Source organism: Triticum dicoccoides, chromosome 4A (genome assembly GCF_002162155.2).
Source record: "Triticum dicoccoides isolate Atlit2015 ecotype Zavitan chromosome 4A, WEW_v2.0, whole genome shotgun sequence".
Lineage (NCBI taxonomy): Eukaryota > Viridiplantae > Streptophyta > Magnoliopsida > Poales > Poaceae > Triticum > Triticum dicoccoides.
Genome location: NC_041386.1, coordinates 377,844,421 through 377,861,173, shown reverse-complemented (window position 1 = coordinate 377,861,173; position 16,753 = coordinate 377,844,421).

Genomic DNA, 16,753 nt, shown 5'->3' with positions numbered 1-16,753 from the left:
AATCCATTTACTCATGGTCTGATCTTTGCAATGAGTTTGTTGGTGCTTTTACTGGAGGAAAGAAAGGTCCAGGTCTTCCCATCGACCTGCAAGTAATCCCTTAGGAAGAAGGAGAAAGCCTGCGCAAGTACATCCAGAGGTTCAGCCGTGTGCATTGCAGCATCCCAGATATCCACCCCATGGTCGTAGTTTCCGCGTTCCATATGAATGTGCACAACCACAAGATGCGAGAGAAGATGGATATTTACTTGCCGAAGACTGTCAACCAACTTTATAAGTTGGCAGACAAATGTGCGCATGTTGACAAAGGAAGAATGCTTCATGGAGAGGACGATGCTGCCGTGGTCGATTCTGATGACAACAGAACTGCCCCGGGAAAGAAAGGTCGAAGACGCAACTGAAAGCATAGAGAAAAGCAGTTATGGCTATGGAAAGGTCCGGAAACTCTAGCCTCACCAAGAAAACCAAAACGGAGAGTACCGGCAACGAAGCAGCTTCATGCGCTGATTGCGAGGTTGCCGCTGCAGGGTAGACGACTGGCAAGTCTGATGGGCCATACTTCAAGATTCATCTTACCAAGGGCGATGACCTCCAAGAATGCCACCAAGTTGAGCAGTTGGTCAAGAAGCAGAAAGCGGAGTACAAAAAGCGGGACAAGGAGAAGGCCCAGGAAGGTATAGGTGGATCCGGCAATAAGGGTTGCGGCGGTCGAAGTGGATGCCGCAGCAACATTGGCTAGAAGAAATAAAAGCCCGCCAGGGGCAGAGAAAAGAAAGATGCAAGCGAAGAAAGTGAGGATGCGGATGATCAGTCTAGCGAGTAAGAATTCTAGAAGGCAACGAAAGCCATGTGCATTGACGGGGGAGCATCCTTGCACTCCTCCCATCGCCGGCTCAAGAAATGGTCACGTGAAGCTAATGCAGTGGGACCGAAAGCAGATGCACAAAAGCCCCTCAAATGTTCTCACACGCCTATCATTTTCGACGATGAGGACCACCCTGATCGCAGGACTGTGGTTGGATGTTTGCCTTTGTTGGTCTCACCAACGATACGCAACCTCAAAGTCACAAAGATGTCTGTTGACGATGGAGCTGGCTTGAAATTGATCTCCCCTGAGGTGATCGAGATGTTGCAGATACCCGAGGAAGAGCTCAAGAAAACTAACACGTTCTAGGGAATTTACCCGGGAAGGAGCCAGCCAAAGGGAAAAATCATGCTGGCGGTGATGTTTGGCGGAGACCTGAATTGCCGTACTAAGAAGATAGTGTTTGATGTGTTTAAGATCCCCTTGTCGTTCAATGGCATTCTTAGCCACCCTGCCCTGGCCAAGTTCATGGCGACATCTCACTACGCCTATAATACATTGAAGATGCTAGGGCCCATGGATGTCATTTCCATTAGCTCCGACCAAAAAGACGCAGCCATTTGTATGGACGAGATCTACAGAGATGCGAATCCAGTAAAAGTTGACGAGACAACAACTCCTGCCAAGACGAAAATTCACAAAAAGACCAGCAAGACATCTAGTGAGACATCCGAGAAACGCACCTCGTCGGAGTGTTGCTCCCATCGAGGACTTAACGGGAAGTTCTGTCGGCAAGAGATTCAAGACCACTCCACCTGCGAGAAAGAATGTTCCCGCGAGGCAGGATGGCACTGACAGTACCTTCACCATCAGAACCACCCTAGATAGCAAATAGGAACGCTCGCTCGTTACCTTCCTGCGGGCGAAGGTAGATGTTTTTACATGGCAACCATCTGACATCCTTGGTGCTCCTAGGGAGGTAATTGGGCACTAACTTGCTATCTACTCTCATGCTCAGCCTGTCAAGCAAAAGTTCAGGAAGCAAGCTTCGGAGCGGTAGCAATTCATTGTAGAAGAGATCAACAAGCTCGAGGTGGCTGGCCTTGTGAGAGGAGTGTTGCACCGAACCTGGTTGGCGAATTCGGTCATGGTGCACAAGGAAAATGGGAAATGGAGGCTTTGCATTGATTACATTGACCTCAATAAGTGTCGGTGCAACAAACCCTGGGTCTGTTGACCGGACTATGCACAGGCACGGGGACAAGACCAAAACTCCAGGATCAGATTAGACCATAAAATATTAGCCCTTTGGAGGATCCAACATGCAGATCAAGAAGACCAAGAGGAACCAGAGAAGCAAGGCGTGCCAAGGAAAAAGCCTCCCTTGCCGGGTAGGCAAGCCTAGCGAATATGGGGTTTACCCCGGAAGCAAGCTTTCGAGGCGTCTCGATAGGCCTGCCGGAACTTACGGAGGTAGAACCAACCCACCACACAACCTCATCATGACCCAAATCGTCAATTAGTGTGGTGTCAAGCTCCAAGGTGACTAAGTGACTGCTATCCACCACTTGGCAGCCACTTCCGACGAAAAACGCCTATAAGTGACACATGTCCTGCGACGTGCGAAGCAAGTAGGCGCAAAGCTGGCAAAACAACCCTGCAGCCCCTACCGGGCAAGTTGTGCTGTGACGTTGAGTGGCGCATTTAATGCGCTCTGTCAGCCAGAAGAGTTAGGTATCAGAGCACTATTTGCTATCTAATAAGTGCATAATGACTAATTTGCCACTGTGGTAACCCCTTCACTCTATAAAAGGAGGCCCAAGGCAACCATAGAAGGGGTTTTATAATTTACACACCCACACACTCATACGCACGTAGCCGCTCTTGCCCTAAGGCAACCATGCCGAGCAAGCTAGTTGCGTTCACCATGATTCTTTCCACATCAATCCACCAAAGTAGGAGTAGGGTTTTACGCCTCACGGCAGCCCAAACCTGGGTAAAATTGCCCGTGTGATCTCTTTCGTTCTGTTTCACGTTTTTCTGCTCTTTGTGCCACGTGCCATTGATGTCTACTACGCAACCTTCTTCTTGTAGATGTTGTTGGGCCTCCAAGTGCAGAAGTTTGTAGGACAGTAGCGAATTTCCCTCAAGTGGATGACCTAAGGTTTATCAATCCGTGGGAGTCGTAGGTTGAAGATGGTCTCTCTCAAACAACCCTGCAACCAAATAACAAAGAGTCTCTTGTGTCCCCAACACAACCAAAACAATGGTAAATTGTATAGGTGCACTAGTTCGGCGAAGAGATGGTGATACAAGTGCAATATGGAAGGTAGATATAGGTTATTGTAATCTGAAAATATAAAAACAGCAAGGTAACAAGTAATAAACGTGAGCTCAAACGGTATTGCAATGCGTTGAAACAAGGCCTGGGGTTCATACTTTCACTAGTGGAAATCCTCTCACCAACAATAACATAATTGGATCATATAAATATCCCTCAACATGCAACAAAGAGTCACTCCAAAGTCACAAATAGCGGAGAACAAACAAAGAGATTATGGTAGGGTACGAAACCACCTCAAAGTTTTCCTTTCTGATCGATCTATTCAAGAGTCCGTAGTAAAATAACATGAAGCTATTCTTTCCGTTGAATCTATCATAGAGTTCGTACTAGAATAACACCTTAAGACGCAAATCAACCAAAACCCTAATTTCACCTAGATACTCCAATGTCACCTCAAGTATCCGTCGGTATGATTATACGATATGCATCACACAATCTTAGATTCATCTATTGAACCAACACAAAGAACTTCAAAGAGTGCCCCAAAGCTTCTACCGGAGAGTTAACACGAAAACATGTGCCAACCCCTATGCATAACTTCATGAGGTCACGGAACTCGCAATTTGATCACCAAAGCATACATCAAGTGGATCATGTGATATCCTATTGTCACCACAGATAAGCACATGCAAGACATACATCAAGTGTTCTCAAATCCTTAAAGACTCAATTCGATAAGATAACTTCAAAGGGAAAAATCAATTCATCACAAGAGAGTAGAGGGGGAGAAACATCATAAGATCCAACTATAATAGAAAACTCGCGATACATCAAGATCGTGCCAACTCAAGAACAGGAGAGAGAGAGATCAAACACATAGCTACTGGTACATACCCTCAGCCCCGACGGTGAACTACTCCCTCTTCATCATAGAGAGCACCAGGGTGATGAAGATGGCCACCGGAGAGGGATTCCCCCCTCCGGCAAGGTTCTGAAATGGGTCTAGATTGGTTTTCGGTGGCTAAAGAGGCTTGTGGCGGTGGAACTCCCGATCTAGGTTATTTTCTAGAGGTTTCTGTATTTATATGAATTTTTGGCGTCGGTCTCATGTCAGGAGGGGTCTCCAAGTCATCAACGAGGGTGGAGGGCGCGCCCTACCCGCTGGGCTCTCCCTCCTATCTCGTGGATGGATCGGGACTCTTCTGGCCCAACTATTTTACTCCGGGGGCTTCTTTTGGTCCATAAAAAATCATCAAAAATTGGCACGTCAATTGAACTCCGTTTGGTATTCCTTTTCCGTAAAACTAAAAAACAAGGAAAAAGCAGAAATTGTCACTGGGCTCTAGGTTAATACGTTAGTCCCAATAATCATATAAAATAGCATATAAAACATCCAAGGTTGATAATATAATAGCATGGAACAATAAAAATTATAGATACGTTGGAGACGTATCAACCATCCCCAAGCTTAATTCCTGCTCGTCCTCGAGTAGGTAAATGATTAAAACAGACTTTTTGATGTGGAAAGCTACCTAACATATTTATGAATGTAAGTCTCTTTTATTTTGGCATGAATGTTCAGATCCATAAGATTCAAAACAAAAGTTTAATATTGAAAGAAAAACAATAATATTTCAAGCATACTAACTAAGAAATTATGTCTTCTCAAAATAACATGGCCAAAGAAAGCTCATCCCTACAAAATCGTATAGTTTGGCTATGCTTCATTTTAGTCACACAAAATGCTCCCATCATGCACAACCCCGATGAAAATCCAAGCAACTGTTTCATACTTTAGTATTCTCAAAATTTTTCAACTTTCACGCAATACATGAGCGTGAGCCATGGACATAGCACTATGGGTGGAATAGAATATAATGATGGGGGTTGTGTGGAGAAGACAAAAAGGAGAAAGTCTCACATTGACGCGGCTAATCAATGAGCTATGGAGATGCCCATCAATTGATGTCAATGCGAGGAGTAGGGATTGCCATGAAACGGATGCACTAGAGCTATAAATGTACGAAAGCTCAACAAAAGAAACTAAGTGGGCGTGCATCCAACTTGCTTGCTCACGAAGACCTAGGGCATTTGAGGAATCCCACTGTTGGAATATACAAGCCAAGTTCTATAATGAAAAATTCCCACTAGTATATGAAAGTTACAAAACAAGAGACTCTCTATCATAAAGATCATGGTGCTACTTTGAAGCACAAGTGTGGAAAAAAGGATAGTAGCATTGTCCCTTTTATCTTTTTTCCTTTTTTTTCTTCCCTTTTTTATTTTGCCTTTTTTATTTGATCTTCCTTTTTTTATTTGGGACAATGCTCTATTAATTATGATCATCACACTTCTATTTATTTACAACTCAATGATTACAACTCGATACTAGAACAAAATATGACTCTATATGAATGCCTTCGGTGGTGTACTGGGAAGGGCAATGAATCAAGAGTGACATGTATGATAAATTATGCATGGTTGCCTTGCCACAAATACGACGTCAACTACATGATCATGCAAGGCAATATGACAATGATGATGTGTGTCATGATGAAAGGAACGGTGGAAAGTTGCATGGCAATATATCTCGGAATGGCTATGGTGGCTGTTTTGAGGAAGATATAAGGAGGTTTATGTGTGACAGAGCATATCATATCACGGGGTTTGGATGCACCGGCGAAGTTTGCACCAACTCTCGAGGTGAGAAAGGGCAATGCATGGTACCGAAGAGGCTAGGAATGATGGAAGGGTGAGAGTGCGTATAATCCATGGACTCAACATTAGTCATAAAGAACTCACATACTTATTGCAAAAATCTAAAAGTCATAAAAAACCAAGCACTACGAGCATGCTCCTAGGGGTATAGATTGGTAGGAAAAGACCATCGCTCGTCCCCGACCGCCACTCATAAGGAAGGCAATCAAAGAAACACCTCATGCTTCAAATTTGTCACACAACGGTTACCATACGTGCATGCTACGGGACTTGCAGACCTCAACACAAGTATTTATCAAATTCACAATTACTCAACTAGCACGACTCTCATATTACCATCGTCATATATCAAAACAATTATCAAGTATCAAACTTCTCATAGCATTCAATGCACTTATATGAAAGTTTTTATTATATCCCTCTTGGATGCCTATCATATTAGGACTAAATTCATAACCAAAGCAAATTACCATGCTGTTCTAAAGACTCTCAAAATAATATAAGTGAAGCATGAGAGTTCGCCTATTTCTTCGAAATAAAACCACCGCCGTGCTCTAAAAAGATATAAGTCAAGCACGAGAGCAAATGACAAACTACTCCAAAAGATATAAGTGAAGATCAATGACTAGTCGAATAATTATCCAACTATGTGAAGATTCTCTAACATTTAAGAATTTAAGGTCTTGGTATTTTATTCAAATAGTAAGCAAAACAAAAGAAAAAAAATGACGCTTCAAGGAAAACACATATCATGTGGTGAATAAAAATATAGGTCCAAGTAAAGTTACCGATGAACGGAGACGAAAGAGGGGATGCCATCCGGGGCATCCCCAAGCTTAGGATCTTGGTTGTCCTTGAATATTACCTTGGGGTGCCTTGGGCATCCCCGAGCTTAGGCTCTTACCACTCCTTATTCCGTTGTCCATCGAATCTTTACCCAAAACTTGAAAACTTCACAACACAAAACTTAACAGAAAACTCGTAAGCTCCGTTAGTATAAGAAAATAAATCACCACTTAGGTACTGTTGTGAACTCATTCTAAATTCATACTGGTGTAATATCTCCTGTATTCCAACTTCTCTATGGTTCATACCCTCCGATACTACTCATAGATTCATCAAAATAAGCAAACAACACAATGAAAACAGAATCTGTCAAAAACAGAACAGTCTGTACTAATCTGTATCAAACGTATACTTATGTAACCCCAAAAATTCTGAAATAAATTGGTGGAAGTTAGGAATTTTCCTATTAATCATCTGGAAAAAGAATCAACCTAATCACACTCTCCAGTAAAAAATGGCAGCAAAACTCGTGAGCGCTAAAGTTTCTGATTTTTACAGGCAAGATCGCAAAGACTTCACCCAAGTCTTCCCGAAGGTTCTACTTGCCAAAAACACTAATTCAAACATAAAACCACATCTAAACATAGGCTAGATGAATTATTTATTAATAAACAGGGCAAAAAGAAAAGAACAAAAATGAAGTTGGGTTGCCTCCCAACAAGTGCTATCGTTTAACTCCCCTAGCTAGGCATGATGATTTCAATGATGTTCACATAAAAGATAAGAATTGAAGCATAAAGAGAGCATCATGAAGAATATGACTGGCACATTTAAGTCTAACCCACTTCCTATGCATAGGTATTTTGTGGACAAACAACTTATGGGAACAATAATTAACTAGCATAGGAAGGCAAAACAAGCATTACTTCAGAACTTTAAGCACATAAAGATATGACTTGATATTATTGCAATTCCTACAAGCATATGTTCCTCCCTCATAATAATTTTCAGTAGCATCATGAATGAATTAAACAATATAACCATCACATAAAGCATTATTTTCATGAGCCACAAGCATAGAATTTTTATTACTCTCCACATAAGCAAAATTCTTCTCATTCGGAATAGTAGTGGGAGCAAACTCAACAAAATAACTATCATGTGAGGCATAATCCAATTGAAAATTAAAATCAAGATGACAAGTTTCATGGTTATCATTAATATATATAGCATACATGTCATCACAATAATCATCATAGATAGCAACTTTGTTCTCATAATCAATTGGAACCTCTTCCGAAATAGTGGAATCATCACTAAATAAAGTCATGACCTCTCCAAATCCACTTTCATAATTATGACAATAAGATTCAACATCCTCCAAAATAGTGGGATCATTACTTCCTAAAGTTAACACTCTTTCAAACCCACTTTCATCAATATAATCATCATAAATAGGAGGTGTGCTATCATCATAATAAATTTTCTCATCAAAACTTGGGGGACAAAAAATATCATCTTCATTAAACATAGCTTCCCCAAGCTTGTGGCTTTGCATATCATTAGAATTATGGATATTCAAAGGGTTCGTACTAACAACATTGCAATCATGCTCATCATACAAAGGTTTAGTGCCAAACATTCTAATGCATTCTTCTTCTAACACTTGCATAATTATCGGAATCCTTATTTCCAAGAAAGACATTAAAAACATGAAGCATAGGAAGTAACATTAATTCCATTTTTTAGTTTTCTTTTATATACTAAACTATTGATAAAACAAGAAACTAAAAGATTTGATTACAAGATATAAAGATATACCTTCAAGCGCTAACCTCCCCGGCAACGACACCAGAAAAGAGCTTGATGTCTACTACGCAACCTTCTTCTTGTAGATGTTGTTGGGCCTCCAAGTGCAGAGGTTTGTAGGACAGTAGAAAATTTTCCTCAAGTGGATGACCTAAGGTTTATCAATCCGTGGGAGGCGTAGGTTGAAGATGGTCTCTCTCAAACAACCCTGCAACCCAATAACAAAGAGTCTCTTGTGTGCCCAACACACCCAATACAATGGTAAATTGTATAGGTGCACTAGTTAGGCGAAGAGATGGTGATACAATTGCAATATGGATGGTAGATATAGGTTTTTGTAATCTGAAAATATAAAAACAGCAAGGTAACAAGCAATAAAAGTGAGCACAAACGGTATTGCAATGCGTTGAAACAAGGCCTAGGGTTCATACTTTCACTAGTCCAAGTCCTCTCAACAATAATAACATAATTGGATCATATAACTATCCCTCAACATGCAACAAAGAGTCACTCCAAAGTCACTAATAGCGGAGAATAAACGAAGAGATTATGCTAGGGTACGAAACCACCTCAAAGTTATCCTTTCTGATCGATCTATTCAAGAGTCCGTAGTAAAATAACATGAAGCTATTCTTTCCGTTCAATCTATCATAGAGTTCGTACTAGAATAACACCTTAAGATGCAAATCAACCAAAACCCTAATGTCACCTAGATACTCCAATGTCACCTCAAGTATCTGTGGGTATGATTATACGATATGCATCACACAATCTTAGATTCATCTACTCAACCAACACAAAGAACTTCAAAGAGTGCCCCAAAGTTTCTACCGGAGAGTCAAGACGAGAACATGTGCCAACCCCTATGCATAAGTTCACGAGGTCACGGAACTCGCAAGTTGATCACCAAAACATACATCAAGTGGAGCACGTTATATCCCGTTGTCACCATAGATAAGCACATGCAAGACATACATCAAGTGTTCTCAAATCCTTATAGACTGAATCCAATAAGATAACTTCAAAGGGAAAACTCAATTCATCACAAGAGAGTAGAGGGGGAGAAACATCATAAGATCCAACTATAATAGCAAAGCTCGCGATACATCAAGATCGTGCCGACTCAAGAACAGAAGAGAGAGAGAGATCAAACACATAGCTACTGGTACATACCCTCAGCCCCGAGGGTGAACTACTCCCTCCTCATCATCGAGAGCGCCAGGATGATGAAGATAGCAACTGGAGAGGGATTCCCCCCCTCTGGCAGGGTGCCAGAACGGGTCTAGATTGGTTTTCGGTGGCTACGGAGGCTCCTGGCGGCGGAACTCCTGATCTAGGTTATTTTCTGGAGGTTTCTGTATTTATAGGAATTTTTGGCGTCTGTCTCACGTCAGGGGGGTCTCTGAGTCATCCACGAGGGTGGAGGGCGCGCTCTACCCCCCTAGGCTCGCCCTGCTATCCCGTGGACAGCTCGGAACTCTTCTGGCCCAAATATTTTACTCCGAGGGATTCTTTTGGTCCGTAAAAAATCATTAAAAATTGTCACGCCAATTGTACTCCGTTTGGTATTCCTTTTCTATAAAACTCAAAAACAAGGAAAAACAGAAACTGGCATTGGGCTCTAGGTTAATAGGTTAGTCCCACAAAACATATAAAATAGCATATAAAACATCCAAGGATGATAATATAATAGAACGGAACAATAAAAAATTATAGATACATTGGAGACGTATCAGCCATCCCCCCGCCGAACCAGAAAGGGGATCTTGGTCCCATAGGTGGCCGTGGTTTCCTGCGGCATATTTTGCATGCCAGGTAGGGGGATCACTTGCGCGAACCCGAAGGCGTGAGTAGTGCGCCACCTTCATCTCCATATTTTTTTCATCAATGACTCCATCGACTATGGTGCCCAAGAAGAAGCCTGGTGCCGCAGCTCACCCGTCCACCTAAAAGGCTCCACTACCCGCAGCCGCCGGCGCCGTAGAGAGCACGGGGGCGCGGGAAAGATGCGGGCATGGAGGGAGACGTGGTCGACGCAACCGGCGTCGCAACCACCTCCCCTGCAGCTGAAGTAGGAGTAGAAGGCACCGGAGGAGAGCAGCATCAGCAACATCTCGGTGGCCATGCCCCAAGAGGTACGAACGAAGGTGTTGTGCCGTCCATACCACTTCTCCTCGCGAAAGGGCACAACCACAATGGAGGAGCTCGGTCCGGGGCGAATCGCCACCCTCCGGCCGTCCCCATCATAGGCATGGCCGCAGGGGACGAGCCTCCCCCGGAGCAGGTCAACCCCACCGCTGCGCCCAACGGAGCCGCTAGCCCACAAGCACCTTCACCGCATCACCAAGCCATCAAAGCGGCTGGGTCGCAACAATGAGGACATGTCGCCACCGCCGCCAGTACCTTCAGAGGAAGGGTGATGACGCGGTCCACATCGTCATCACGGATGCCAAGCACCGCTACTGAGGCCATGGCATGGGCCCAGCTACTGTTGAGGTTCCCGCTGGTAGCCGATCAAATGGATGAGTGTATGGCCACCATCCAAAGTTTGGTTGGCTTCGTCGAGGCTGGGGGCTCATACCGAGCTGGCCTACCACGACCTCCCCAAGCGATGATGACAGCTCGCGTAGTTGGCCGTACGGAAGGGGGGCACCCCCACTGTGCAATCCCCACCATGGCGGCCAGCGCGGGAGCCGCGGGGTCAAGAACCTGAAAATGTCTCAATGGCCTCTTTCGACCCTAGAGCACCTCTAGGCCAACGGCAAGGCCCTGAGGACCGGCAAAGGGGAGGCACACGTGTCGTGATTGAGCAACGCCACGACGAGCATCATCGGCCTAATAGGTGCGGTGGCCTTGGCGCCAACGAGCCAGCGCTCAAGGATGGTGGGTACCTGCCTTTCAAGGTTGGGTGTCGTGCCTTTACTCATGAGCTATGGCAAGTCCGCTGGCCATCTGTGCGCATGTTCAAGCTAGAGATACCCGAGAAGTATGACAGGAGGCTGAACCTGGAAGAGTTCTTGAGCATCTACACCATCGCTGTTAAAGCTGTCGGGGGAACAGATGAGAAGGCGTTCGCCAACTACTTCCCTTTAGTGCTCAAATCCAATGTGAGGTCTTGGCTGATGCACCTGCCATTGAACTCTTTTTCGTCGTGGGCTAACATGTGCCATGAGTTCATTGGCACCTTCACGGGCGGCCATCATGAACCAGGATGGGTGCCATGAGTTCTCTAGTAGAAAGAAGGAGAGACTCTATGGAAATATTTGCAGAGAATCAGCGGAGTCCACAGGAATATTCCAGATATCCACCCGGCAACAGTGATAACAGCTTTCCAGTCCAATGTGCATAACTGTAGGATACGTTACAAAATGAACGTGCAGTTGCCCAAGACTATGGAGGAGCTTTACACCTTGGCGGACAAGTGTGCTCGGGTGGAGGAAGGGAGGAAACTTCCTAGAGAGGAGGATTGCGTCAACATCGACTCAGAAGATGATGATGAATGTGCCAGCCGGAAGAAGAAGAATAAGAAGCGCAACAAGAGGCTCAAGGATAAGGAAGGGATGGCCGTCGAAGGATCGGGCACTCCTAGTACTGGCAAGAAGGTTAAGGCCGGAGCCCCCAGCAAGGAAGCTGCCACATGCGCTGACTACCGGGAGGCTGCGGCTGCCAAGAAGGCTGGGAAAGTTGGTAGGAAGTATTGCAAAATTCATCAGACCAAGGGCCATGATCTACAAGAGTGTCATCAGGTAGAGCAGCTCGTCAAGAGGCAGAGGGCTGAATATGAGAAGCGTGACAAGGAAAAGAGTCAGAATGGCGCTAGCGGGAAGGGCTGAGGTGGTGAAGCAAACCGCCTCAGCAAGGCCTTTCGGAACCAAGGAAAACCCGCCAGGGGCCGTGAGAAGGAAGTTTTCCATGGTGAGCGTAATGAAGGGGATGAAGAGGAAACCAACGAGCAGGAATTCCAGAAGGCCACTGACGCCCTTTGCATTGGCGGGGGTGCATCTTTGCACTCCTCTCACCGCTAGCTCAAGCAGTGGGCGCGTGAGGTTAATGTCGTGGAGCCAGTAGTAGAGTTTTGGAAGCCATTCAAATGGTCACACACGCCCATCATCTTCGACAAAGAGGACCATCCTGACCGCACCACCACGGTAGGGTCCTTGCCATTGTTGGTCTCTCCAACAATTCGCATCCTCAAGGTCACAAAGATGTTGGTCGACAGTGGGGCCGGGTTGAATCTGATTTCCCCAAAGGTGATCAGCAAGCTTCAGATAGCAGAGGAGGAACTAAAGGTCATAGGCACGATTCAAGTAATTAATCTCGGCAGGAGCCGCCCAAAGGGAAAGATCACGTTGTCGGTGACATTTGGGGCAGAATTGAACTACCAGACCGAGAAGGTTGTGTTCAACATGGTTGACCACTCCCTGCCATAAAATGGGATCCTTGGACGCCTAGCCTTGGCAACGTTCATGGCAGCATCTCATTATGCCTACAACATCTTGATGATGCCAGGGCCAGTGGTAGTCATTGCCATTCCATCAAATGAGTAAGATGTAATCATTTGCGTGGACAAGATGTATCGGGACGCAGTCGCGACAGAGGCTACGGCAGCGGATATTCCCGCCAAGGAAAACAAAGGAAAGAAGAAGGATAATGGGGACACCAGCAAGGAATCCGGGAAGCGTACCTCTCCAGATTGTGCTGTGCCTGTCGATGACTTGCCGGAGAGTTCCAACAGCGATGTGGAAGCACTAGAGAGGTCCCATCGTGAAGCCGCAGCCATAGCAGAGATGTCCCGGTATGCCGCGGAGCCCTCAAATGAGCTCTCACGGGCACGCGAGGGCTCTCACAGGCGCATTCAAGGCATCGGCCATCGCGATGAGCCAGCGTTCCTGAAATCCTTCGCCGGCGACAATGACATTCTCGCTGGCGTCCCTACACAGCAGGAGCTGGTTGATGGCTTGATGAAGCTGCTCAAGATCAGCGATGCCTTGGTTGACAAGACGACCGCCTCATCGAGCAACTCATGGGTGACAATGCGAAGCTCCTCAAGTTGGTCACTGAGAAGGAGGAGGCCTTCGGCTAGAAGATACTACATGAGCAGAGAAGTGCCTCGGAGATGACGCTGAAAGTGGTCGTTGAGGAACTGATGGGTGGCTTTAGGAAGCTCCGGATCGAGCGCGAGCAGGAGGTGGAGGAATCCGTGGCTGCTTTCAAGCAAAGTCATGAGAAATTGAAGAAGGAGTTGGAGGATTTCGCCGCCCAGCAATCCATCGACGAGTAGAGATAGTAACGCCCAGATCGTTGTTTGCAATTTCCTTCTTCTCTTGCCTGTGTGTCTTCCGGGCTTTGCCGCATGTGGCATTTTAAATTATCCGGAATATGTAAGACAATTGTTATCTGCGCCATTGTAAATTTGTCGTCGTATTATGCGTTGCCATTTTATTTTTGGTCGTATTATCTGTTGCCCCATGTGGTAATTTAAATTAGGGTGGCATACGAGTTGAAAACACGAACAAAGCAAATGCTGCCATGCGATCACAAGCAAACACCCTCCATCCAGGTGCTTTAATTAACCCATTAATGGAGAGTTGTGAGCGAGGCGGGTGGTGGCTAGTGCATGGTGGTCAAAGAGCTCGCTTCCCGGTGAGCATGGGCGGCCTTGCTGCTCGCATGTGTCCCGTCGAGCCTGCGAGGTGGGCAGGATGCACGCGTCCCGTCGAGCCCGCACGATGGACTTATCGTCCCGTCTAATCAAACAGCTGCACGCACGCCACCATGTATGGTTAAATTTTGACACAGTTAATATAATATAACCATTTGCGATATTAACATGTCAGTTTTTTGTTTCAAAAAGGACTTCGTTGGCTACTAATGTGTGCGCCTCTTCTCAAACTGGATGATTTTTTTACCATCGCATATATGTGCCATGTCACATGTACGATTTCCCACCCATTTTGCTTCACCAGAGCATGTGGTTCAATTTTGAATTATGGACTACATTAAATGCATAGAAAACTTAGTAATTAGTAATATATATATACAATGGCCAGACGAACCCTGAAGAATTTCACATTCCAGCCCGACAATCCTGTTATTCTATGTTGCCTGTAGAAAACAAAGTTCAAAGCGAGAAGAGGCAGTGATTACCATTTCGCCCACAATAGGGGCATGTTTCCCTACCGGAACCACGAGGGTTGCGACAGGCTCCAGTTTGTAAAAGGCTTGTAATATTGCTACATCCAAATTAGACAATTATATGTACCATGTAGTGACACCAAGCCAAGTTTCATGATTTCCTGGTGAGTTTTGGATTTACAGAGATTTAAAAACTGAGATTCACAATGTTTGTAGCCAAGCCAGGAGGGCGACATGGTTGAATTCGTTCCCCTTCATTCCATGGGACCTAAACATGCACCCCAAGGAAATATGTACGTTTTTTCTAGCCATTTTGGTGCACTCGAGCATGTATTTGTAGTTCAGATTTGAATTATGGACATTAAATTCCTAGAAAACTTAATTAATGAATAAAAAAGGTCAAGCAAACCCTGAATAATTTCAAAGTTGAGCGTGTAGAAAAAATATGAGGCTGGAAGAGGGAGTTATTATTGTTTGGCCCATAAGGGGACACGTTTCCCTGTTGAAACCACGAGGGTTCTTGTGACAGGCTCCTGTTTGTAAGAGGTTTGTAATAAAGCTTGGCCCAAATTGGCAATGTTTTTACCACGACATATATGTGCCATGACGTGACACCATGCCACCTTTGATGACTTTTTGGTGAGTTTAGGATTTATGGGGACTTGAAAACTGAGATTCGAAATGTTTGAGGACGAGCCAGGACACCGGTATGGCTGTAATTCGTTCCCATTCCTAGCATGAGACCTAAACATGCACCCAAGGACACATGTATACTTTTTCTAGCCATTTTGGTGAACTAGAGCGTGTATTTGTAGTTCAGATTTGAATTATGGACATTAAATGCCTAGGAAACTTAATTAGCGTATAAAAAGGCCAAATGAACCCTGAATAAGTTTAAATTTCAGCATAGATATCATGTCGTTCTATGTTGCCCGTGGAAGAAAATAAAAGGTGAAAAGAGGCAGTGATTACATTTCACCCACAAAGGGAACACGTTTCCCTATCGGAACCACGATGCTTCTTTGAGAGAAGCTCCAATTTTTGTAAGAGGTTTGTAATAAATCTTGGCCCAAATCAACCATTCTTAAGAAGTTGCTCCCCACTTCTCCCTATTCTCTCACCACACACACTGTCCACATCAGCGATGTGCCACGTCACTATCCAGTTTCCAAAAGTAACCAATCAGTCTTTTCCCTTGCCCATAGCCGCTCATCCCGCATCCAGCTGTATAAACCACTGGTTGAGCCCCTCTTCTTCTGAATGGATCCCGCGCAGCACCTGACCACACATCCATCAACTATTCCTCTCCCCACTTAGCCTTTTGATTTGGATTTTATCAGACACAGCCCACTTCCCCTCCCACTAATCTTCCATATATTAAATAGGAGCATATAGACAAGATTGCGTGTCCAATCCAAAAGTCATGTATCTCAGCGCCTATTGTCTTTTCCCCTTCGCCCATTCACAGTTTGTAGTGACGAGTCAACTTCTGCTTCTCCTTTATTTGGTACGTTCGAGAGATGCACAAGGAGGAGCAGCGTAGTGTCGCCGAAGAAGAGCACATGGCCGCAGTGTGGGGCTGAGCCGCAACAGGAACATCGGCGCCGCGCTGCTGTTGCCCATGCTGCCAAGCGATGTTGAGGCCGGAGAGCTGTCGCTTCTATGGAGATGGTGGGAGGAGAAGAATTCGGTGATCCGGATGAGCAAGAGGCGAGCTGTCATGGCCGAGATTGGATTGCATGCAAGTTGAGTGAATTCAAAGCTGGGGGCATTTGAGATTGGAGCCAAGTGACAAGCAGGTTCTCCCATCGCCTCCTGCTCCAGTATCCTTTGACGGTAGCATTTGCATACTATCTTTGTAAGCCTTTAATCTATGTGCCTGCATGCAAGTAAATTCTATCCTGAAGTGAAGAGTGTTCTTGCTAATTGTTTTCTCCCTTTCTCCATCTAGATGACATGCGTGCAGCTCAAAAAGAAGGCATGCAGACTTACCTTTTCATCATTATCCCGCCAATCATTTTATTTATTATTGGGCTGACCTTTTGTCAATCTCTGTCTGAAATTCAGATCATGCATATATCAGGGAGTCATTTTCTTGGTGTTTTATTACAGAAATTTGGAGGTATGTAACAGATAAGGTAAGTTCAACTGATTACTTGCTGAATTGGTAGCCATTATTATTTTTTAGTTGTAAAGGACTATTTGTCCCTTTGTTC